The sequence below is a fragment of the Ceratotherium simum genome, chromosome X, assembly GCF_057802395.1.
Source record: "Ceratotherium simum simum isolate JZ-2026a chromosome X, ASM5780239v1, whole genome shotgun sequence".
Lineage (NCBI taxonomy): Eukaryota > Metazoa > Chordata > Mammalia > Perissodactyla > Rhinocerotidae > Ceratotherium > Ceratotherium simum.
The window spans coordinates 50,766,996-50,793,547 of record NC_141940.1 but is presented as its reverse complement, the minus strand read 5'-3'; the positions used below and the strand labels follow the sequence as shown (position 1 = coordinate 50,793,547).

General features: G+C 35.4%; 1 long non-coding RNA gene across 1 annotated transcript; it reads right to left on the bottom strand.

The window, feature by feature from the left end:
- LOC147911857 (uncharacterized) lies at positions 1-26,351 on the bottom strand. Its single transcript, XR_015550623.1, has 3 exons — positions 26,242-26,351; positions 7,220-7,266; positions 1-117 (listed from the first exon to the last, which is right to left on the bottom strand). It is a non-coding gene; the product is annotated as an uncharacterized LOC147911857 (long non-coding RNA).
- Between the last annotated feature and the right edge of the window lie 201 nt (positions 26,352-26,552).

Genomic DNA, 26,552 nt, shown 5'->3' with positions numbered 1-26,552 from the left:
GAATGTGACCATCTGGTGTTGTAGTGCTTGAGACTCCAGATCATCCCTTTTTCTTTTCACCGGCGATGGATACCGAATAGGGGCTCCTTTCTGAAGGTCATTACATTCCTGGGAACACTTAAAGAACAAAAAGTTACTGTCTTATCACAATAGGGAGGTTTATGTGTAGGCTAAGGCTGAGAAAGTAGCGGAGCATGCATATTGCTCACAAGCAGATGTAGACTTATCCAGGCTATGTGTAAACTAAAGCATTGCAGACTCAACAAAGGGGTGCCTTGTGGATCAGGGTTATTTATAGCTCCAACATGGTTCCCTTCTACAAGATGGCTTCCCTTATGCTAACTTATGCTAACCTGTGACTACATATCTATCATAGCTATTTAAGCAGCGCTAACACTAGGAAGACCCTAAATTTTTAACTCTGGCTGATCTCTAGGCTCAACTCAAGTAGGAAATGAAGACTAAGGTAGATTTGTAAACAGCCTAGCCAACCGGTTTATTATTATTACTATTATTGTAAGAATACTTAATACGAGATCTACCCTCAGCACATTTTTAAGTATACAATACAGTATTGTTAACTGTAGGCGCTATGTTGTACAGTAGATCTCATGCACTTCTTCATCTTGTAAAAACTGAAACTTTGTACCTTTTGACTAGTACCTTACCATTTCCCTCTCCCCCAGCTCCTGGAAACCACCATTCTAATCTCTGTTTCTATGAGTTTGACTATTTTAGATTCTTCATATAAGTGATATAATGTAACTTTTGTGCTTTTATTTCACTTAGTGTAATGTCCTACAGATTCATCCATGTTGTCACAAACGGCAGGATTTCCTTCTTTTTTAAAGGCTAAATAATATCTCGTATGTCTATACTACGTTTTTTTTAGCCATTCATCTGTTGATGGACATTTAGTTTGTTTCCACCTCTTGGCTATTGCAAATAATGTTGCATTGAACATGGGAGTGCAGATATCTCTTAGAGATCCTGATTTCAACTTTTTTGGATATAAACCCAAAAGTGAGATTGCTGGATTATATGGTGGTTCTACTTTTAATTTATTGAGGAACTTCCATACTGTTTTCCATAGTGATGGCACCACTATACATTCTCACCAACAGTTTTCAAGGGATCCCTTTTCTCCACATCTTTGAAAATATTTATCAAACTGAAAGCTTTTGCACAGTGAAGGAAACCATCAACAAAACAAAAAGACAACCTACTGAATGGGAGAAGATATTTGCAAATCATATATCCAATAAGGGATTAATATTCAAAATATATAAATAACTCTTACAATTCAATATCAAAAAAACCCAAACAATCCAATTAAAAATGGGCAGAGGATCTGAATAGACATATTTCCAAAGGAGACATACAGATGGCCAAGAGGCACATGAAAAAATGCTCAACATCGTTAGTCATCAGGGAAATCCAAATCAAAACCACAATGAGATATCACCTCACACCTTATTATCAAAAAGACAAGAAATAACAAATGTTGGAGAGGATGTGGAGAAAAGGGAATCCTCGTGCACTGTTGGTGGGAATGTAAATTGGTGCAGCCACTATGGAAAACAGTATGGAGGTTCCTCAAAAATAGAACTACCATATGATCCAGCAATTCCACTTCTGGATATTTATCTGAAGAAAATGAGAACACTAATTCAAAAAGATATATGCACTGCTATGTTCTTCTTCTTTGTTTTTAATAGTAGCCATTCTAACAAGTGTGAGGCGATATATCTCATTGTCATTTTGATTTGCATTTCCTTGATGATTAGTGATGTTGAGCACCTTTTCATGTACCTGTTGGCAATTTGCTATGTCTTTTTGGAGAAATATCTATTCAAATCCTTTGCCCATTTTTAAAAGTGGGTCATGTGCATTTCTGCTATTGACTTGTATGAGTTCCTTATATATTTTGGATATTAACTACATATCAGATATATAGTTTGCAAATATTTTCTCCCAGTACATAGGTTGCAATTTCACTCTGTTTCCTTTGCTGTGAAGAAAATTTTTAGTTTATTTAGTCTGATTTGTCTGTGTTCCTGTAGCTTCTTGTGCTTTTGATGTCATATCCAAGAAATCATTGCCAAGACCAATTTCAAGAAGCTTTGCCCCTCTGTTTTCTTCTAGGAGTTTTAGTTTTAGGTCTTACATTTAAATCTTTAATCCATTTAGAGTTGACTTTTGTTTATGGTGTAAGATAAGGGTCCAGTTTTATGCTTTTGCATGTGGATATCCAGTTTTTCCAGCACCATTTGAAGAGAATATCTTTTTCCAATTGTGTATTTTTGGCACCTTTGCCAAAGATCATTAGATTATGTATGAGTGGTATTATTTCTGGACTCCCATTCTGTTCCGTTGGTCTATAGGTCTTTCCTTATGCCAGTACCATACTGTTTAAACTACTGTAGCTTTTTAAAATATATTTTGAACTCAGGAGGTGTGATATTTCTACCTTGGTTGTTCTTTATCAAGATTGTTTTGGCTATTCGGGGTCCTTTGTGGCTCCATATGAATTTTAGGATTGTTCTTTCTATTTCTGTAAAAAACGCTATTGGGATTATGATACAGATTGCACTGAATGTTTAGATCATTTTGGGTAGTAAGAGCATATCAGCAATATTAAGACTTCTAATCCATGAACATGGATTGTCTTTCCATTTATTTGTGTCTTTAATTTCTTTCATCAATGTTTTGTAGTTTTCAATATACGAGTTTTTTACCATCTTGGTTAAGTTTATTCCTAAGTTTTCTTTTTTTTTTTTTGATGCTATTGTAAATTCAATTGTTTTCTTAATTTCTTTTTTGAAGAGTTTCATGTTACTGTATTAAAATGCAACTGATTTTGTATGTTGATATTGTATCCTGAAAATTTACTGAATTTGTTTATGAGTTCTAACAGTTTTTTTGTGGAGTTGTTACAGTTTTCTATATAAAAGATTATGTCAACTGCAAACAGAAATAATCTTATTTCTTCCTTTTCAATTTGGAAAACAGTTTGGGAATTCTTCAAAAATTTAAACATAGAATTACCATATCAGCCTGAAATTCTATCTTTAGGTATATACCCTAAAGAATTAAAAATAAGTACTCAAACAAGTATATGACATGCATGTTCATGGCAGCACTATTCACAATAGACAAAAGGTGGACATAGCCTAAATGTTCACTAATGGATGAATGGATAAACAAATTTTGGTACATACATACAATAGAATATTATTTGCCCAGAAAAATGAAGTACTGATATGTGCTACAATGTAGATGAATCTCAAAAATGTTGTTAAGTGAAAGAAGCCGGGCACAAAAGGTCACATGTTGTATCATTCCATTTATATTAAACATACAAAATAGATAAATCAAGAGTGAGAGAATGCAGATTGGTGGTTGCCAAGGGCTGAGGGATAGAGGAATGGGGCAAAACTACTTAATGGTTAAGGGGTTTTACTTTGGAATGATGGAAATGTTTTAGAACTAGATACAAGTGGTGGTTGTACAACATTGTAAATGTACTAAATGCCACTGAATCATTCATTTTAATTGGTGAATTTTATTTTATGTGAATTTCACCTCAAAATATTTTTAAAGTAACCCTCTTGTGACCCTGTATGATCCTCTAAAGCTATCACCTTATTGTTCTTTCTCTTAGTCAAACTTCTCTAAAAGTAGTCTATACACACTCTTTAAATCCTCACTTCCCATCACGTCTCAACCCACAGCAATCTGACTTCCACTTCAATAACAACCCTACTAAAAACTGCCAGTTTTCCAGTGACTGCCATATTGCCCAAGTGGACATTTTCCATTGTCTTTCTAGACTTCTCTTGCATTTTATATTCTGCTCCTCTATTCTCATTAACTCTCCATTTCCTTGTTTCTTCTTGTACTTTTATAGTTGTTTCATCTTGTTCACCTTCATGGGTTTCTCTTCTCTATTCTTTAACCATGGAACTTGCCCAGGAATCCATACTTAGCAATGTTTTTCTCTCTCAATCTTATCTACTTCCATGATTTTAAAGAGAATTTGAATGGATAATCCCTAAATCTATCTATCCACCATTAACCTCACTCCTGATCTCAAATATTTATAACCAATTTCCTGTTCATCACATATACTTTGATATATGTTACGGGTTCCTCAAATTCCAAATATCCAAAATGGAAATTCTCATACAATTCCTTACACTTACTCCTGTTCCTGCACTCTAGACTACTGTAAATGGCATAATTATCCACCTGGTTACCAACATCAGAAACCCTGTGTTCATCCTAGACTTCTTGACATCCAATTAATATCCAATCTGGTTGATTTTCCTTCTCAGTATATCTCAAATTCCTCTCATCCTTTTCACCACTACTTTCATTAGCATAATTCAATTGTTACTCCTATGGACTATTATGATAACCTACTAACAACTTTCCCTACTTCCTCTCCAATCCATCCGTCACACATCATTCACAGGAATATAGGTAAATACAAAACAGATCATACTACTTTCAGGTTTAGTACACTTCTGGGGTTCTTCATGGCTTACAAAATAAAGTCTTACATCCTTTGCTTGCCACTCTAGTTTGGTCAAAATCTGATTCTGTATTTCTCCCGTCTCATCCCTCACTCTTCCCTGTCTTACCTTTGATGATCTAATATCAGACTGCTTATAGTTTTCCAACATGGTATACTGTTTTTCACCTCCTTTCCTTAACTCATACTCCTTCCTCTCCCTTTAACTGTGCTTCCTATCTTTCAGTGTGCTTCCTATCTTCCTATATTTAGTTTCAGGTTAACTCTTACTCATCTTTCAAGATTCAACTAAGGTATCATCTACTCCAGAAAGCTTTCCCTGAACTGCCAGGCCAAGGAGAAATGTCCTTTTTTGTGTTCCTATAAGACCATATACAGATATCTGTCTTAGCACTTATGTTAATTGAAACCATGTGATTCTGATTGTTTCCCCTCATTTGACTGTAAGATCCTTGAGGCAGACACCATAGCTTACTAATTTATGTCTTAAGTGCTTCATACATTCAATGAATATTTGTTGTAGTAGAGGGGAAAAAATCCTCTTAAAGACAGAGGTGGTACCCTTAAATATGCCAAGTGCAAATCTTGCATATATTTCTGTCATTTGTTTCACAGCTTTCTTTAGCCTCTTACCTGTCTTGCCTGCATTCTCTTTGCTGGCTGTGTTTTCTGACTCACATTTTAGACATGGAAATGTTCTTTTGCTAACTTCTTTTGGTGGGAAGTTATTTCCATATGAAGTTATTTCCTGACAAAAACTAAGTCTCCAATTTTGCAGCACAATGATGTCAATTTACTGGGCAACATCATCCCTCTTGCAGTATTAACTACTGTGGATCTGTTTGTTTCTCCCTATCTTGTAGAATATATAGAGAGTCTACATCCTGCCATTTTGAGTTAGGAGATATCTAGTAAAAATATCAAGGCAAGAATAAAGAAGTAATTTTTGTATGATTGATGTGTGCTCTATTCATTAACTTGTGTAGACAAGAATGCAGAATAGTATAAAATTGTTTGGGTATAAAAGATACATATAAATAGAACAGAACTATTTTAACAATAGAACCAAGCATATCTAGGTCCAATATATTAGATACATCTGATAACCCAGCAGAGTAGTGAAAGACTGATACTTCATGTTACACAGTTCTCAGAAACTCAAGAAAAAAAATCTCAAACTTAGAAAGCTTATTATTAGACATTGCTTTTCTAGTTTGTGTACTTCATTTGTGGAAAAATCAAAGCATGCCACCAAATTTTGACCTCCACCAAATATTTAAACCTTTTCTTTTGATCAGTTCCTTTTGGTGATGTGCAAAAGCCTGTATCTCTTTACTGTTGCTAAATATGGATCAAGACAATTAGGGCTTTCTTAGAGCAAATTACACATTGTGCTTTTCCAGCCATTAGTAATGTAATTGGTTGGATTTCAGTTGTTATTTTCACAACATCAGTAAGATAGGCACTACCTTACCTCTTGTGCTGCATAACTTTATATAAATCAGTTGCTTTTCAACAGTTAGTTTTGCACTGTTAAGCACATGATAGTTTTGGTTCTTGTTTATAACTCTGGCAACTTGCATTAGAGAGACTCAACGAGCAATCATTTGGACTATAATTATTGTTTTTAAAGCATGCTATCTAATCTTAAGAAAATGCCAGAACTACTGAATTCCAGATAATCTTCTAATGTACTTTGCATTTTGTCTACAAAGAAGGATTACTTTTAAGGTTTCTTTTTTTAACTTTGCATATTCTTCTTCAAGGATAGTTCAATCTGGCACAGATATGGGGAAGAAAATGCTAAATATAATAATTTAAATAGTTTTAGAGTGCTAAAACTCCTAGATTTTAATTCTAGTTTCAAACAGATTTGGGTAAGGGGGAGAAATCACTCAAAATTAGAGTTATTTTTCTCATACCTAATAATTATTGGATCACTCAGTTTCAGAGAAAATGATATGTCTTAAGTATGCATTTGTTTGGTTTCACTGATGGAAATATTAACATCTGTATCTATTATACTATATCAAGAAAGAAGAGATAGTTAAAAATAAATCAACAAACTAACCAATCAAACAGAAAACCTTAGAAACCTATGAATTTAATTTCTAAATATATTTTTCTATGTCTGATAATTTTCTGTGGGTATTTGCATATATTAAATCCTATCTTTGATCTCCTCACTGTCTCCCCCAATACTCATCTTGACAGTTTTGCTGAAATTGCATTAAGGAGTAAGCCTGATGTTCCTGTAAGAAGGTGATGTGGGCTTTATTATCCTACAGCTGTTGGTTTTTACCTAAATATGGTTATTTCTGTGTTTATTGTTAGCAAGAGCAAAATTAAACCAGTTTACACAGTACAGTTAGATATGTGTATATAAAACCAAACTAGGACGGTCAATTGTACTTCATGGAAAACTCTCCTTGACTCCCAGGGTCAAAGTCTGTATCGTCTAACATACATTTCACCTTCTTTCTGGTAATCCCTTTTCAACTTTATCTGCTTATCATAACGAGGGATAATGGCAGAAGGAGGGGATCCATCGTCTGGGATGATTTTCTAATAGTTATCTAAATTCAATTGTTTTGATTCTTGCTGGGTTCTGGAATCTGTTTCTTGAGCATGAATGCAGCACTCCCCAAAACAGAACATTCTTTGAAGATGTTGGTTACTTACCTCGTACATTGAATCCTGGATGAATATGGTGGATTTCCAGTGGAAATCTGGTAGAAGAGAAGGAATGTGCATAAGATATGTTCTCATTATTGAACACATAAGGAACACTGCCTTTGGAACTCTCTCAGAAATACTTGTGGAGGAGAGACAGATTATGCAGTGAACTAGAGTATCAATCTGAATAGATAAGAACCTAAAAGCAAGATAATTTGAGTCATGATGCTAAGGGTGAATTTGCTTATTCCAATTGGCTTTTGGGGCCTAGGGAAATTCAGGTTAAATCTGGATACTGAAAAGGCTTGAAGCTTAACATACCAATTTATGATATCATCTCATTACATCTTTAGCAGCACTGAACAATAGCAATTATTTTCACTTTAAGAATTGTATAGTAAACATGGTAAATTTGAGTTGTTAAAATTATTGATTTGAATGAACATTTTTTTTTAACTTTTTTTTGTTTTGTGAGGAAGATTAGCCCTGAGCTAACATCTGTCGCCAATCCTTCTCTTTTTGCTGAGGAAGACTGGCCCTGAGCTAACATCCATGCCCATCTTCCTCCACTTTATATGAGACAATGCCACAGCATGGCTTGACAAGCGGTGCATTGGTGCATGCCCAGGATCCGAAACCCAGGCCACCGCAGCAGAGTACACACACTTAACTGCTACGCACCCGGCCAGCCCCTGAATGAACATATTTTTTTATGTTTATTGTCAGCTATATTTCTTCTGGAAATTGTTCTTTGCCTATTTTATTAGAATGTTGTTAAAACATCTTCATATGACAATTATATAAATTCTTAGTTGCTGTTTTGGGAAAATATTCCTACAGTTTCCCATTTGACTTTTAATTTTACTCAGCAGGCATTGAATTAGGATATATACAGGTCTGTGAAGATTTATACATGTGACTTCTTCCACTGAGATTATCCAAGATTATTCTATTTGACTCAGAGTTGAGTTAAAATTTGATTATTTCATGAACAGACACTTCTCCAAAGAAGATATACAGATGGCCAATAGGCACATGAAAAGATGTTCAACATCATTAATCATCAGGGAAATGCAAATCAAAACAACACTAAGATATCACCTCACACCCGTTAGAATGGCTATAATCACCAAGACAAAAAACAACAAATGTTGGAGAGGATGTGGAGAAACAGGAACCCTCATACACAGCTGGTGGGAATGCAAACTGGTGCAGCCTCTATGGAAAACGGTATGGAGATTCCTCGAAGAATTAAAAATAGAGATGCCCTATGATCCAGCCATCCCACTACTGGGAATCTATCCAACAAACCTGAAATCAACAATCCAAAGAGGCTTATGCACCCCTATGTTCATTGCAGCATTATTCACCATAGCCGAGAGGTGGAAGCAACCTAAGTGTCCCTCGACTGACGATTAGATCAAGAAGATGTGGTATATATATACAACGGAATACTACTCAGCCATAAAAAAAAGACAAAATCGTCCCATTTGCAACAACATGGCTGGGCCTAGAGGGTATTATGTTAAGTGAAGTAAGCCAGAAGGAGAAAGACAAACACTGTATGATCTCACTCACATGTGGAATATAAACCAACACATAGACAGAGAAAACTGTATTGTGGTTTCCAGGGGCTGTGGCGGTGGGGGTGGGCACAAGGGGTGAAGGGAGACATATATATGGTGATGGACAAACAAAAATGTACAACCCAAAATTTCACAATGTTAAAAACTATTAAAACATCAATAAAAAAATTTAATTATTTCATTACAGATGCTTAAAAATAGTTGCTTAAAAATCTATTATTTTAGAAAACATGGATTGTATTCTTAAATAATCTGAGTGGGGAAAAAACTTTCAACACATGACACAAAGCCATAAAGAGGATTAAAATAAATGAAGTTATTTTAACCAATCTCATTTGAACAACTCACTAGATTAGACAAGTCTCTTCATTCTCTATGTGAGACATACCAATTGATGCACCTGGCATTCTGAATGTTCATGGCCAATAGATTACTCTCTAGTATTGGAGAGAGTGTGAACAAATACCACTCATTTGCTGCTGCTGGGAATGTAAATTGGTGTAACCTATTTTGAAGTGCAGTTTGACAACAAGCATCTTTTTAAAAATACATACTTTCTCTCTGTAAGGAATTTATCTTATATAAATGCAGACAAAAGTCTGCCTACATATACATAAAAGGATTTTCATCACTTCTGTATTTATAATTGTTAAAAAGACTGGCAAAAATTAATGTACATCAGTAGAGGACTGATTTAGTATATTTACGGTACAGGCATACAATGGAATACCATTAAAATGAGTGGAAGTATATGTATATTTTATGATATGGAAGATGGCCAATAAATATTGCGATTAAGTGAAAATAACAAGATGCAGAGCAGAATGCATTGTAGGAATCTATTTATAAAATCTCTGAAAGGATATGTAAGAGACTTGATAATGACTATTTCTTGGGGGTGGAACTAGAGGCTCAGGGTGGGGAAAATCTTTTCGTTTCTATTCTTACATATTATGTACTGATTGTATTTTATATGAACACGTAATTTCTTTTAGATATTTATTTATGTTAAAAAAATCCATTATTGTTTAATTCAGGCTCTTTTTCTTCTTTATGAAAGTTCTTCCAAAGACAAAGCTATGGTAAGATAGAGAAATTAGTGCTCATCTCTATGTAACTCTTTCTTGGTAATCTACGTGACTGTATAGGCCTCAATTACACTCCTACTTCAATTGGGAGAATATTCTGAAAGTAGATTAAAATTTTGAATTAGCTCATGGCCAGAATCTGGCTCACAGGCATGTTTTGTTTGACCCAAATATTTGTAAAATAAATTTTAAACATTCAAAAAATTACGATTTTAAGTTTAAAAATTGCATCTCCTACATCTTTGAAAAAAATAAAAAGATGTGATAATACTGAGACTCATGGCAACAATCAATTGGGACTGAGTAGTAGCCGCCACCTTTACATGGGGCATGTGACTTAATTTGTCACAGTCTCACCACTCATAATTGTCGTATATCTGGATAACCAAAACCTCCATGGTCCCTGTAGATATGAGCTTGACTCAGGCTCTAGAATCTGTGGGACAATCATGTTTTAAAAGCACATTTCCCCTTTCCTTGTTTAGTTAATCCTAGGATAGCAAATCATTTTAAAAAACTTAATCACAAGCAGGGGCACCTTTTGTGTAAGTTCACAATGGTCTGCTCTGGAGTCTGATCAAAGTGAGATAAACTCACAAGAGCCTCTGTCAGGCTCTTAAGATTAACGCCACACCTCAAATTGATTTTGGAAAGAAGCAGGGAAAAAAACAGATAGATGAGACACCAGCATATAGTCAGGACAATATAAAGACCTATCTATACTGCAGAAAACACAATAAAACTAAGACTATAGCAAGATTACAAGTTACTTAAGACTATTCATATCTCTACAGGCTTTAGTTTAAGGAGCATTACAGATAGAAAAGCTATGAAGCAGACACTCTTGTATTTTCCAGAAGGTTAGAAACAAAGTAAAAGCTTTTTGTCCAAGGTTACTAAGATCATTTGAGGAAGGTCTAGAATAGCCTTCAAAGATCAACAAAGCCTTTCAAATTCCATGCCATAGTCCAAAGCATGTCATTTTTTATCACAGTCTTGTTAATTGAAAGAAAAAAAGTGAATCATAGCCAAGTGAATCCTGCAAGGGCTTTAAATATTAAGTAATGATTATCTGAGACAGAATGAATAAACTGAGAAAGGAAAAGTGGACAGATATACCAATTATTTTCCTTTTTGTCCATTATAGTTCATATTGAGTGACATAAAATACAAAGCTAGAGGTGGAGAGAACAGTAGTGTAGCTGCATTTAAAATATGCAAACAGAGCAAAATAAACAGAAAGGGCAAAACACTATTGATTATTAGAAAGCTTTCACTTGGATTTCAAGATTGCCAAGATTTGCCATGTTGGCTGAAGGAAGACTCAAAACTAGAACTCAAAATCAGAAAAAAAAAACTGTCTCCAAAATTTTAGCATAAATCATAGCTAACCTTCTAAAGAAGCTAAAAAATAAAGAAATATATATTTTTAATTTATTTTTTAGATTAGTTTTAGGTTTACAAAACAAATTGAGCATAAAGTACAGAGAGCTCCTGTGTGCCACTCTCTCCTCCCCACCCCCAAGTTTCTCCAATTATTAACATCTTGCGTTAGTGTGGCACATTTGTTACAATTGATGGGTTAGTATTGATACATTATTGTTAAATACAGTCCATAGTTTACATTGTTTCACTTTTTGTTTTGTACATTCAATGGATTTGGACAAAAGTATGATATCATGTATCCGCCATTACAGTATCATACAGCATATTTTCACTGCCTTAAAAATCACCTGTCCTCCACCTATTCATTCCTCTCTCCTTCCTCCTAAACCTCTGGCAACCACTGATCTTTCTACTGTATTTATAGTTTTGCCTGTTCCAGAACACCATATAGTTGGAATCATACAGTACGGAACCTTTTCAGATTCACTTCTTTCACTTAGCAATATGCATTCAAGTTTCCTTCATGTCTTTTTGTGGCTTAATAGCTCATTTATCTTTATTGCTGAATAATATTCCATTGTATGGATAAAGCACAAATTGTTTATCCATTCACCTGTTGAAGGAAATCATGGTTGCTTCTAAGTTTGGGCAATTTTAGTAAAGCTGCTATAAACATGTGTATGCAGGTTTTTATGTGGTCATGTTTCCAACTTGTTGAATAAATATCAAGGAGAGTGATTGCTGGATCATATGGTAAGAGAATGTTTAATTTTGTAAGAAACTGCCAAGTTGTCTTCTAACTGACTGATACGATTTTGCACTCCCACCAGCTATGAACGAGAATTCCTGTTGCTCCACAACCTTGCCAATATTTGGTGTCAGTGTTTTGGATTTTAGTCATTTGAGTAGGTGTGTAGGAGTATCTCATTGTTTTAATTTGCAATTCCCTAAAGAGATAAAATGTTGAGCATCTTATCATATACTTTTTTGCCATCTGTAGATCTTCTTTGGTGAAATATTTGTTCAGACCATTTGCCTATTTTTAAAATTGAGTTATTTGTTTTCTTACTGTTGCATCTTAAGAGTTAATGTGTATTTTGGATACCAGTTCTTTATCAGATACTTGTTTGGCAAATATTTTCTCCTGGTCTGTGGCTTGTATTTTCATTCTCTTAATGGTGTCTTTCATAGGGTAAAAGTTTTTAATTTTAATGAAGTCCAATTTATCCAGTACTTTCTTTCATGGATTATGCTTGTGTTGTTATATCTAAAAAGTCATCACCATTTTTACAATGTTATAAACCAATGTTACTGCAATAAACAAAAAAATTAAAAAAAAAAAATAAAAAGTCATCACCAAATCCAAGGCCACCTAGATTTTTCTCCTATGTTATTGTCTAGTTTTGTAGTTTTGCATTTTATAGTTAGGTCTATGATACAATTTGAGTTAATTTTTGTGAAAGGTGCAAAGTTTGTGTCTAGATTTTTTTTTTGCATAAGTATGCCCAAGTCTTCTAACACCATTTGTTATAAAAGGCTATCCTTTCTCCATTGAATTGTACTTGCTCCTTTGTCAAAGATCAATTGACCATATTTGGGTGCATCTTTTTCTGGCTTTCTATTGCATTGATCTATTTGTCTACTCTTTTGTCAACATCAAACTGTACTCATTACTGTGGCTTTATAATAAGCCTTGAAGTTGAGTAGTGTTAGCCTTCTGTCTTAGTCTGTTTGGGCTGCTATAACAAAATACCATAGACTGGGTAGTTTATAAACAACAAACTTTTATCGCTCACAGTTCTGGATGCTAGAAGTCCAAGATCAAGGTGCCAGCATGGTCAGGTTCTAGACAGGGCCCTCTTAGAGGTTGCAGATTTCTTGTTCTATCCTCACATGGTAGAAGGGGCTAAGGAGCTCTGTGTGATCTCTTTTGTAAAAGCACTAGTGCCATTCATGAAGGCTCCACCCTCATGAGCTAATCACCTCCCAAAGGCCTCACTTTTTGCCACCATCACATTGGGCTTTAGAATTCCAACATGTGAATTTTGGAGAGACAAACATTCAGACTATAACACTCTTTGATTGTTCCCCTTCAATATTGTGTTGGCTAATCAGGGTCTTTTGCTTTTCCATACAAACTTTATAATCAATTTGTCGATATCCGTATTCACAAAATAATTTGATGAGACTTTGATTGGATTGTGTTGAATCTATAGATCAATTTGGAAAGAACTGGAATTCTAACAATATTTAGTCTTTCTACCCATAAACACGGAATATCTCTCTGTTTACTTAGATCTTTGATTTCTTTCATTAGTTTTATAGTTTTTCTCATATAGGTCTTGCATATATTGTGTTAGATTTATACCTATGTATTTCATTGTTTTGGGTGCTAGTGTAAATGATATTGTGTTTTTAATTTCAAATTCCAGTTGTTCATGGTGTACAGGAAAACGATTGACTTTTGTGTATTAATCTTATATTTTTCAACCTTACTGTAACTACTAATAACTAGTTAGTTACAGGAGATTTTTTTGTCAATTTTTTGGGATTTTCTACACAGATAATCATGTCATCAGCTAATAAAGACAATTTTCTTTCTTTCTTTCCAATTGGTATACTTCTTTCTCTCTTTTTCTTGTCTTATTGTATTAGCTAAGACTTACATTATAATATTGAATAGGAGTGGTGAGAGATGACATCCTTGCATTATTCCTGATCTGAGTGGCCAAAATTTGTAAAACTCTGTTGTGCAGCCCACGTGGATTCAACTGAACAATGTTTTTTTCTTTTTTTTTTATTGTGGTAAGAATACTTAAAATGAGATTTACCCTCTTAACAAATTTTTAAATGTACAATACAGTATTGTTATCCACAGGCACAATGTTCTAAAGAAGTTTGGTAGAAGTTAATAATCTTGCAAAACTGAAACTTTATACTTGTTGAACAGCAACACCCAATTTCCCTCTTTTCCCAGCTCCTGGCCACCACCATTCTACTCTCTGCTTTGATGAGTTTGACTGTTTTAAATTCTTCATGCAGTATTTGTTCATCTGTGTCTGGCTTATTTCACTTAGCATAATAGAGTTGCGATTCATCCATGTCGTCACATATGGCAGAATTTCGTTCTTCCTAATGCAGAATAATATTCCATTGTATATATATACCACATTTTCTTTATCCACTCATCTGTCAGTGGACACTTGTGTTGTTTCCATATCTTGGTTATTGTGGACAGTGCTGCAAACAACATGGGACTACAGATATCTCTTCAAGATCCTTATTTCATGTCCTTTGGATATATACCCAGAAGTGGGATTGGTGGATCATGTGGTGGTTCTATTTTTAACTTTTTGAGGAAAAAATTATACTGTTTTCCTTAGCAGCTGCACCATTTTACATTCTCACCAACAGTGTACAAGAGTTCCAATTTCTACACATCTTCATCAACACTTTTTATCATTTTTTTTTGGATAATAGTCATCCTAAGAAGTATGAGGTGATAATCTCATTGTGGTTTTGATTTGCACTTCCCTAATGATAAGTGATGTTGAGCACCTTTTCATACACCTGTTGGCCATTTTTATATGTTCTTTGCAGAAATGTCAATTCAAGTCCTTTGCTTTTTTAATTGGATTATTTATTTGTCTGTTTATTGGTTTTTGGAGTTTTTTTGCTATTGAGTTGTATGAGTTCCTTATATATTTTGGATATTAACCCATTATCAGATATATGGTTTGAAAATTATTTTCCTATTCTGTAGGTTGCCATTACAATCTATTAATTGTTCCCTTTGTTGTGCAGAGGCGATTTAGTTTGATGCAGTTGTATTTGTCTATTTTTGCTTTTGTTTCTTGTGCTTTTGGTGTCTTATCCAAGAAATCAGTGCTAAGACCAATGTCACAAAATTTTTCCCCTACGTTTTTTTCTAAGGCTTGTACAGTTTCTGGTCTTATGTTTAAGTCTTTAATCCATTTTGATTTGATTATTATGTATGATGTGAAACAAGGTTCAAATCCACTGTTTTGTATGCGAATATCCAGTTTTCCCATCACCATTTGTTGAAGAGCGTATCTTTTCCCATTTTGTATTTTTAGCACCTTTGCTGAATATCAGTTGACCACATATGCATGGGTTTATTTCTGGGCTCTTTATTCTGCTCCATTGGTCTATGTGTTTGTCTTTATGTCAGTACCATATTGTTTAAATTATTGTAGCTTTGTAATATATTTTGAAATCAGGAGATGTGATGCTTCTACCTTTGTTTTTCTTTCTCAAGATTGTTTTGGCTATTCAGGGTCCTTTGTGGTTCTGTATGAATTTTAGGATTGTTTTTTCTGTTTCTATGGAAATGCTATTGGTGTTATGATATGGATTGCATTGAATGTGTAGATTGCTTTGGGTACTATGGACATTTTCACAATATTAAGACTTCCAATCTATGAATACAGGGTGTCTTTCCATGTACTTGTATCTTTTTAAATTTCTTTCCTCAATGTTTTATAGTTTTCAATATATAAATCTTTCATCTCCTTTGTTAAGCTTATTCCTAAGTGTTTTATTCTTTTTGATGCTTTTGTAAATGGGATTTTTTTTCTTAATTTCCTTTTTGGATAGTTCCTTGTTAGTGTATAGTAACACAACTGATTTTGGGATGTTGATTTTATATCCTGAAAATTTACTGTATTTGTTTATTAGTTTTAACAGATTTTTGGGGGAGTTGTTCGAGTTCTCTACAAACAAGATCATGTAACATATAAACAGAGATAATTTTCCTTCTTCCTTTCCAATTTGCATGCCTTTTGTTTCTTTTTATTGACCAATTGCTCTAGTTAGGACTTCTAGTACTACGTTGAACAGAAGTGATGGGGGTAGGCATTCTTGCCTTCTTCCTGATCTTAGAGAAAAAGCTTTCTGTTTTTTACCTTTGAGTATGATGTTAGCTGTAAGATTTTCATATACGACCTTTAGAATGTTGAGGTAATTTCTTTTTATTTCTACTTGAGAGGTTTTATCATGAATGGATGTAAATTTTGTCAAATGCTTTTTCTGAGTCTATTGAGATCATTGTGTGCTATTATCCTTCATTCTGTTAATGTGGTGTATCACAATAATTGATTTTCTTATGTTGAACCATCTTTGCATCCCAGGAATAAAGCTCACTTGGTCATGGTACATGACTCTTTTAATGTGCTGTTGAATTTGGTTTGCTACTACTTTTTGAGGATTTTTGCATGCGTGGTCATTAGAGATATTGTCCTGTAGTTTGTTTCCTTGTAGGTACTTTTTCTGGCTTAGGTATCAGGGTAATTCTGGCTCATAGAATTAGTTTAAAAGTGTCCCCTCCTCTTCAATATTTTTCGAAGATTTTGAAAATAATTTACATTAATTCTTCTTTAAATGTTTGGTAGAACTCATTAGTAATGCCATCTGGTCTTGGGCTTTTCTTTGTTGGGAGTTTTTTGAGTACTAATTCAATCTCCTTACAAGTTACAGATCTGTTCAGATTTTCTTTCTTCATGATTCAGTCTTGGTGAGTTGCATGTTGTTAGGAATTTATCTCTGCTAGGTTATCCAATTTATAGGTGTATAGCTGTTTATAGTAGTCTGTTATGATCCCTTTTATTTCTTTGGCGTCAGTTGTAATGTCTCTTCCTTCATTTCTGATTTTACTTACTGGAGACTTCTCTCTTTTATTCGTAGTCTAGCTAAAGGTTGGCCAATTTTGTTTATCTTTTCATAAAACCATATCTTTGTTTTGTTGATTTTTTTCTATTGTTTTTCTATTCTCTATTTCATTTATTTCTGCTCTAATATTTATCTCTTTCCTTCTGCTTACTTTAAGCCTAGTTTATTCTGTTCTTTCTAGTTCCTTGATGTGTAATGTTAGGTTGTTCATTTGAAATCTTTCTTCTCTATTAATAGAGGTGCTTATTGCCATAACCTTCCCTCTTAGTACTGCTTTTGCTGTATCTCATAAGTTTTGGTATGTTGTTGTTTTGTGTTCATTTGTCTCAAGATATTTTCTAATTTCCCTTTGGATTTTTTCTTTGACCCCTTGGTTATTCCAAGCATTTTGTCTAATTCCCACATATTTGTGAATTTTCCAGCTTTCCTTATACTATTGAATTCTAGTTTTATTCCACTGTGGTTGAAAAAGACACTGGGCATGATTTCAATCTTCTTAAATTGGTTAAGACTATTATGTGACCTAACATGTGGTCTATCCAGAAGCATATTCCATGTGTGCTTGAGAGGAATGTGTGTTCTTTTGCTGTTGGGTGGAATGTTCTATATATGTCTGGTAGGTCCACTTGGTCATAGTGTTGTTCGAATCTGCCATTTCCTTATTGATTTTCAGTCTGGTTATTCTGTTTACTGAAAGTACAATAATTAATTTTCCTACTATTTTTTGTATTTATGTTTATTTCTCACTTTTTTTCTGTATTTGCTTTTTATATTTAAGTTCTCTGATACAGTGTGCATATATATTTATAATTGTCATATCTTCCAGGTGAATTGACCCTTTTATCATTGTATAATATCCTTCTTTGTCTCTTATGACAGTTTTTGACTTAAAGTCTATTTTGTCAGATGTAAGTACAACCATCCCTGTTCTCTTTTGGCTACCATTTTCATGGAATATCTTTTTTCGTTCCTTCACTTTCAGCCTATGTGAGTCCTTAAATCTAAAGCGAGTCTCTTTTAGACAGAATATACTTACATCTTTTTTAAAAAATCCATTTTGCTTCTCTATGTCTTTTGATTGAAGAGTTTAACCCAATTAAATTTAAAGTAATTATCAATAGGGAAAGACTTACTATTGCCATTTTCTTAATTGGTTTTTGTCTATTTTGTAGCTCTTTTGTCCCTCTTTTTCTCTCTTGCTCTCTTCCTTTGTGTTTCATTACTTTTTTTGCATCAAGCTTACATTAAAAAAACTTATAGCAGTCTATTTTAATCTGATACTACTTAACTTCATTCACATACAAAATCTCTGCATTTATCCTTCTCCTTCCTCCACATTTTATGTTAATGATGTAAAAATTTACTTCTTTTTATACTGCACATTCATCAATATATTCTTATATTTATAGTTATTTTTAATACTTTTATCTTTTAACTTTTGCACTAGAATTAAAAGTGATTTACCCACCACTGTTATAGTATTATAGCATTTTGTATTTGTCTATACATTTACCTTTAGCAGCGTGTTTTATACTTTCATATGCTTTTGTGTTGCTGTTTAGCATCATTTTGTTTCAACTTGAATTCCCTTTAGCATTTTTGTAAGGCAAGTATAGTGGTGATGAACTCTCCTAGCTTTGTTTGTCTGGGATAATCTTTTTCTCCCCTTCATTTTTAAAGAACAGTTTTGCTGAGCATAGTATTCTTGGTTGGCAGTTTTTCTCTTTCAGCACTATGAATATTTCATCCTACTCCCTTATGATACTTTGCTTTTTTCTTACTGCTTTCAAAATTTTCTCTTTGTGTTTGACTTTTGACAATTTGATTATATGTCCCAGTGTGGATTTCTTTGAAATTATCTTTTTTGGAAACTATTGAGCTTCCTGGATCTGAATGTTAATATTTTCCCCTGATTTGGCAAGTTTTCCTCCATTATTTCTTTTTTTTTTTTTTGTGAGGAAGATCAGCCCTGAGCTAACATCCAATGCCAGTCCTCCTCTCTTTTGCTGAGGAAGATTAGCCCTGGGCTAACATCCATGCCCATCTTCCTCTACTTTATATGGGACACCGCCACAGCATGGCTTGACAAGCGGTGCATCAGTGCGCACCCGGGATGCAAACCAGCGAACCCTGGGCCACCAAAGTGGAGTGTGGGCACTTAACCACTGCACCACCCGGCCAGCCCCTCTGTTATTTCTTTTTTTTTCTTTTTTTTTTTTTTTTTTTAAAGCTTGGGGAGAACACTGAGTTAGGCAGTGAGGAAGCTGGGATTAGTCCTTTCTTTTTTTATTATTTATTTATTTATTTTCCCCCAAAGCCCCAGTAGATAGTTGTATGTCATAGCTGCACATCCTTCTAGTTGCTGTATGTGGGATGCGGCCTCAGCACAGCCGGAGAAGCGGTGCGTCGGTGAGCGCCAGGGATCTGAACCCGGCCGCCAGCAGCAGAGCGCGCACACTTAACCACAAAGCCACAGGGCTGGTCCCTCTGTTATTTCTTCAAATAAGCTTTCTGACACTTTCTCTCTCTCTTCCTCCTGGGAATTCCGTATTGTGCATATTGGTCTGCATGCTGAAGTCCCATAAATCCCTTAAGCTTTCTTCATTTATTTTCATTTTTTTTTCCTTTTTCTCCTCGGATTGGATAACTTCCAATGGTCGCCTTTGAGTTTGCTGATCTTTTCTCCTGTTCAATGTAGTCTACTATTGAATTTTTCAGTTGAGTTACTGTACTCTTCAGCTCCATAGTTTTTGTTTAATACATTTTTCTATTTTCTGTTTCTTGGTTTAAATTCTCACTTGTTCGTGCATTGTTCTCCTGACCTCATTGAGCATCTTTATGACAGTTATTTTGAATTGTCTGTCAAGCGAATCATGTATCTCTATTTCATTGGTTTTGTTCTCTGGAGATATATCTTGTTTCATTTTTTGGAATATATTTCCGTGTTGCTCCATTTTTCTTGATTCTTTGTGTTGGTATGTGTACATTAGGCAAAAACAGCCACCTCTCCCATTTTTCATGGACTGTCCTCATTCAGGAGAAGACCCTTACCAATCAGCCTGGCCAGATATTTTGGCAACCTCTCAAACCTTTGTGCTAGTTCAAACCACGGTTTTTTTTTGTGTGTGTGTGAGGAAGACCGGCCCTGAGCTAACATTTATTGCCAATCTGTCTCCTTTTTTCCCCTTTTTCTCCCCAAGGCCCCAGTAGATAGTTGTATGTCATAGTTGCACATCCTTTCAAGTTGCTGTATGTGGGACGCTGCCTCGGCATGGCCGGACAAGCGGTACCTTGGTGTGCACCCAGGATCCGAACCCAGCCCGCCAGTAGCGGAGCTCGCGCACTTAACCGCTAAGCCATGGGGCCAGCCCCCACTGTTTTTATCTTTAGTGCCTTTTGACCATTGGTCCTGTCAGCACTTGACACAAGAGAGATAAAAGCCAGTGTCTTGGGCAGCTCCAGAAAAATCAGAACATAAGACACATGATCAAGTACTTTCCTTCCTTCCACAGGAATAAGCTGGGGGTTGGGATTTCTGCCTGCTTACTCTGAACTGAGCCAGTGGGAGGGGCTGTGAACTAACTCGCATGTTAGTTCAAACTGTCTTTGTTCTCAGTGGTCTCCAAGTGTCTAAAGTATGCCTGGTCCTGTCAGCACTCCAAGTCAGATGAGACAAAAGCAGTGCTTCAGGCAGCCCCTAGAAAAATCAGAGTGTTTTATGTATGGTTCAGTCCTTTTCTTCCTTCCTCAGGGAGAAGCTGGGAGCTATGGATTTCCTCCTGATTGTATGGTGCTGTACCAGATGTAGGGATTATGATGAGAGCATGTCTCAATTTTTCCTTCCAGCTTTAATGTGGTTAATTTCATGCTTACTTGCAATGCAGAGGCCTCTCAACTTGTTTCCGGATTTTTCACAGAGAGAATAGATCTGTTTGTAGTTGAATTGTTTGTCCATGGGGGTAAGGAGGGTCCAGGGCTTCCTAATCTGGTATATTACTCATTTCACTACAGAAGTTCTTAATTCCTGGGATCATCCCAGATCACCCATATGTAGCTGGAATTTTATGTCCTAATAACATTGAAACATGACTATCTTGGGGTGGGAGAAGTAAATAAGCTTTTATTTTATTGAGATAACATTGGTTTATAACATTATATATTTCAGGTGTACAGCATTATATTTTGACTTCTGTATAAACTATATCATGTTCACCACTAAAAGTCTAGTTTTCATGTGTCAACACACAAATATGCCCCTTTACCCACCCCTTTCCCTTCTGGTAATCACCAATCTATTCTCTGTATCTACGTGTTTGTTGTTATTTTTGTTTTATCTTCTATATATGAGTGAAATCATATGGTATCTGACTTTCTCCGTCTTATTCCACTTAACATAATGCCCTCAAAGTCCATCTGTTTTGTCACAAATGGCAAGATTTCATCTTTTTTTATAGCTGAGTAGTATTCAATTGTGTATATGTGCTACATCTTCTTTATCCATTGATGGGCACTTAAGTTGTTTCTAAGTCTTGACTATTGTGAATAATGCTGCAATGAACATGCGGGTACATATATCTTTATGAATTAGTGTTTTTGTGTTCTTTGGATAAATATCCAGAAGTGGAATAGCTGGACTATATGATAGTTTTATTTTGAATTTTTTTGAGGAATCTCCATACTGTTTTTCACAGTGGCTGCACAAATTTACATTCCTACCAGCAGTGTACGAGGGTTACCTTTTCTCCACATCCTCTCCAACACTTGTTGTTTCTTGTCTTTTTAATAATAGCCTGAATCAGCTTTTTAAACAAGCTTTATAGTTGATTCTTAAGCGCACTAAAGTGTGAGAACCTCTTATCTGAGGACTAAAGAAATCTGACTTGGAAATATCTTTTGATTAATAAAAGGAATACCCTTCTGTGGTGACTTTTTTTATTTCTGGGGTCAGTGATCATTTGTTCTAGCTTGAGTAAAGAGTAGGTGGACTTTGTCTTTGATGCTGTCACAGTTTCCTCTTCATATAGCCTTAGTATCCCTTCCAAAATCCTCCTTTCCCCAGATTCCTATCTCTCATTTATTTTTTATTTTAGCTAGTGGTCAACTAACGTCTGAATTGTTAATTTATATCTTGCAATTTTAAGAGAGGAAATTTTTATGAACAATAATCTTTCAAATTCAAAAACAATGATTTTATAGCAGAGAAGATTTAGGTCTTATGGCAGGCAAATAGAGAGATATTAGGGTGGTAGGAGGCTCTTTCTGGCACATCTCAACCACACTATTTAGATATATTGAGCCTATACTCCATGGTAGCTGTGCTCACTTTTTGTAGCCTCTTCTGCACAATGTCTCTTATGATTTAGAAGAGTTCACAGACATTTTCAAGATAGAAAGTTTGGAAGTTCTGAATATTATGCTGATCTAAATGAGTCATGAGATTCCTCACAACTCAATGATTTGAAAATATTCTATGATCTTTGTCAGACGATTTCCCACGGACTCAGAAAATTCAAGTACAATTTGGAAGAACAGAAAAAACAGAGTTTCACAGATTTAAATTATGTATTTGCATACTTGTACAAACAAGGAGCTAACAAGACAAAAGAGAGAAGCATCATACAGACAAGTTTCAAGGCTATTTTAGCCAGATGTGAGGGTAAGGATGTGCAGCAATACAAGGTAATACAAATAAATTTAAAAATATTAAAACACCAATAAGCATAAAATTTCAATTCGATAGAGATCCATTTCACTTTATTTGATAATGTTAACCAGCACTCCTAAACCTAAAAATATAACCTTTACAGGTTTCTTTAAAAATGTTATTTTTTGCTATTATCACTAAAATTATTTTAAAGGGACTATTTCTTAGAGCTCTCATATTCCCTCAAAAGGAAGTCACAATAAGTTACAAGGTCTTTATTCATTAGTCCTTAACACTAAATGTTTTCTCCCTCCACCCTATTGCATTGCAGAATCGTTCTCTTTTTCCTAAGTATAGGGATCAAACCCTGTAACCCCCTAATATTGGGTATCATTCAAAATTCTTTTGACTCCAAGTATCAGAAAACCCAATTCAAAATGGCTTAAACAATGTCACAGAAGACTTATGTCAAAAAAGTGTAAATAATGAGATTTATTAACTTAACAAGAAATCTAAAAATCTGGTAGTTCCAAGGTTGGTTAATTTAGTGACTCTACAATGTCAGCAAGAATTCATATTCTTTAATTATTTTATGATCTGCAACTCTTTAGCATATTGGCTTTTGACTTTAGACTTGTTCCTTTAGAATTACAGGATGGTTGCTGCAGCTGCAGATATCATCATATCCTTACACTTCCTTATGACTCTTTTTAAGATTGAGAAAAACTTTCCTAAAAGCTACTTGTGTGGAATTTTCCTTTTGGCTCATTGGCCGTGACTTTGCCAACAAATGACTAAAGGTAATGGAATTATCATGATTGACTTAGGCTAATCAAGATTAATCTCCTGGGCTGGGGAATGGGGTACATCCTCCCCTAATGCACATGGCTTCCCTGAATCTGACCCAAATCAGGGTGATGTTACTAAGGAATGTGCAGGGTTGCGGGGGATAGAAAATGGCTATTGTGAGATGAAAATGTCTGCAATAGGAAGTTTCAGTATGGTATACTGAAAAAGGGCTCAAGTCAGTGCTTTTCAACAAATACCTGTTCAACTTTCAGTAAATCATTTGATCTCTCTGTATCTCAGTTTCCAGTTCCATAAATGAAGGAGGTTGGACTAAATCAGTGATTCTTATGTGGAGACTGGCATAACACTTCAGGGGGATACAGCAGAAGTACCTTGGAGAGTTTTTCAAAATACATATCCAAATGGCACACCCCCTCAGAATTATGGATTCTGAGACACTCCCACAAAAAATATGTTTTGTTTTGGTTATTTTAACGTATATATATTTTTTAATTTTGAGTTAGGTTAACCATATTTTAAAATCTAATCTTTTAGCCAGTTACTACTACAGAGAAAAGATGAGATGTGGGGAGGAAGAGAGATAGAAAGAGATAGAAATAATATTTGGGCCATCAATGAATGTTACTTGCTTAGACAAGTAAATAAGGAGGAATCTTTCAAATTTTTCACACTAGTTGACAAACTCAGTGTCATCTTTACCAGGCTGCTGCATTTGAGTCTCCAATTCTTTGACAGTCTATCATGGCTTTATCTATTACTTGGTCATTTTTTTACAATTTTATTGACATATAATTAACATATAACATTGTATAAGTTTAAGGTTTACAACATAATGATTTGATATATGTATATATTGTGAAACGATTACCACAATAAATTTAGTTAACATCCGTTACTTCACATAGTTACGAAATTTTTTTCCTTTTGATGAGAAATTTAAGATTTACTCTCTTAGCAACTTTCAAATATACAAAACAGTATTGTTAGCTATAGTCATCGTGTTGTACATTATATCCCCAGAACTTATTTATCTTATTACTGGAAGTTTGTACCTTTTGAGAGCCTTCATCCAATTCCTCCATAAACCCATCCCCTGCTTCTGACAACTACAGATCTTATCTCTGTTTCTATGAGTTTGGTTTGTTTAGATACCACATGTAAGTGCGATCATACAGTATTTGTCTCTCTCTATCTGATTTATTTTGCTTAACATAGTGCCCTCAATGTCCATCCACGTTGTCACAAATGGCATGATTTTGTTATGCTTTATGGCTGAATAGTATTCCATTATATTTCATATTATATCACATTTTCTTTATCCATTCATCCATTAACGGACACAGGTTGTTTCCATGTCTTGACTATTGTAAATAATGCTGCAATGGACATAGGGGTGTACATAGTTCTTCAGGATAGTGATTTCATTTCTTTTGACTATATATCCAGAATTGGAATTACTGAACCATATGGTAGTTCTATTCTTAACTTTTCGAGGGACCTCTGTACTGTGTTCCGTAGTGGCTGCACCAATTTACATTTCCACCAACAGTGTACAAGTGTTTCATTTTCTCCACATCCTTGCCTGCATTTATTTCTTGTCTTTTAGATAATAGCCATTCTAACAGGTATGAGGTGATATCTCATTGTGGTTTTGATTTGTATTTCCCTAGTAATTAGTGATGTTGAGCACTGAAAAAGTGTTTTTGAGAATCAATGCCATACTGAGACAAGAAAAATGTTTGAGAACTCTTGGACTAGATGATTTCTAGGTCTCCTCTCAGTACCATCCTATTTTGTGTGTATATTCTAAAACATAATCCACTTTATAAAATGAGTTTATGTATTTTTATGTCAGTTAACAGAATTTGATTAAATTCAAATCAGAAAAAAACTGTTCTAAAATTCAGACATTGTACAACAATGCATTCCTTTACAATCACTGTCCTGAAGTATTTCATACAATTCTATACAGTTTTTTTCGTACAGTTCCAGACCATATTTCATACAGTTATTTTTGACAAAATATAAAATTTCCATAATTTTCTCCCAAACACCAATTCAGTTAAAATAAACAAAACAAAATCAAATACTAGTTCCATACACGATATTAGATATGAGGAATAATGTTGAAAATATAAAGTAATAGGTGACCTCTAAGGTCCTGTCCAGTTCTAAAGTTCTTTACATCTAGGAAATCTTCAGACAGCTACTTATGGAACTATGGGTATTAGGAACAATCAACCAAATAGAATGTTTTAAATGTTCAGTGTCATTCTTTGACCACCAAATCAGAAGTAAATATTAAGCTGTGGGGGGCGGAGTCAAGATGGCGGCGTAGGCAGACTCTGAACTCACCTCCTCCTGTGGACACAGCCAATTTACAACTACTTGTGGAAAAATTACCCCTGAGACAGAACTGAAAACTGGATGAGAGGAACTCCTGCAACAACGGACAATCCTAACTGGGGTGGAAGAGGCAGAGACTCCCTTCCGGAGAGGAAAAACGCCGCCTTCACAAGCCGCCAGCGTCACGGCCGGCCGCCGGGAGCAGCTCACAGGTACGCAGCCTCCCTGGAGGCGCGGGGCCCTGAGCCGGGGAGCGCCCCCGCTGTGGGCATTTTGTGGACCCAGCACAATCGACACCAGTGGCATAATATCTGACCTTGCCTGCTACTAAAGCATTGGGGAGCACCCCCAGAAAACCCGGTTCACAAAGAAACTAAAACTGGCTCTTAAAGGGCCCGCGCACAAACTCACCCGTTCCAGAAAGCATCCTAAAATCACCAGAAAGAAAGGTGCACACTGCTTTGGTGACAAGAGACTCACCTAATAGGCCCTGAGTGCATCTCGGTGAGGGGTGAGACCTCTCCAGGGACTGGGACATTGGCGGGGGCCATTGTTGTGGCCTGGTGTGAGCGTGCTGACACAGACGCCATTGGAGTTTTCCCTGAGACCTGCTAGCCCAGGGTCTGCTCCACCCGCTAGAGCACCGATTTAATCCAGCTCAGCCAGGGCAGGCAGCCCACCCTAGAGACTGGCCCCACCTAACAACAAGCCCTCAGGCAACGTGTGGGCCTGCATAGATTGGTGACTGGATTTTCTGCAGCCTGGCAACTGAGCTGACTTGAGCAGGGCAG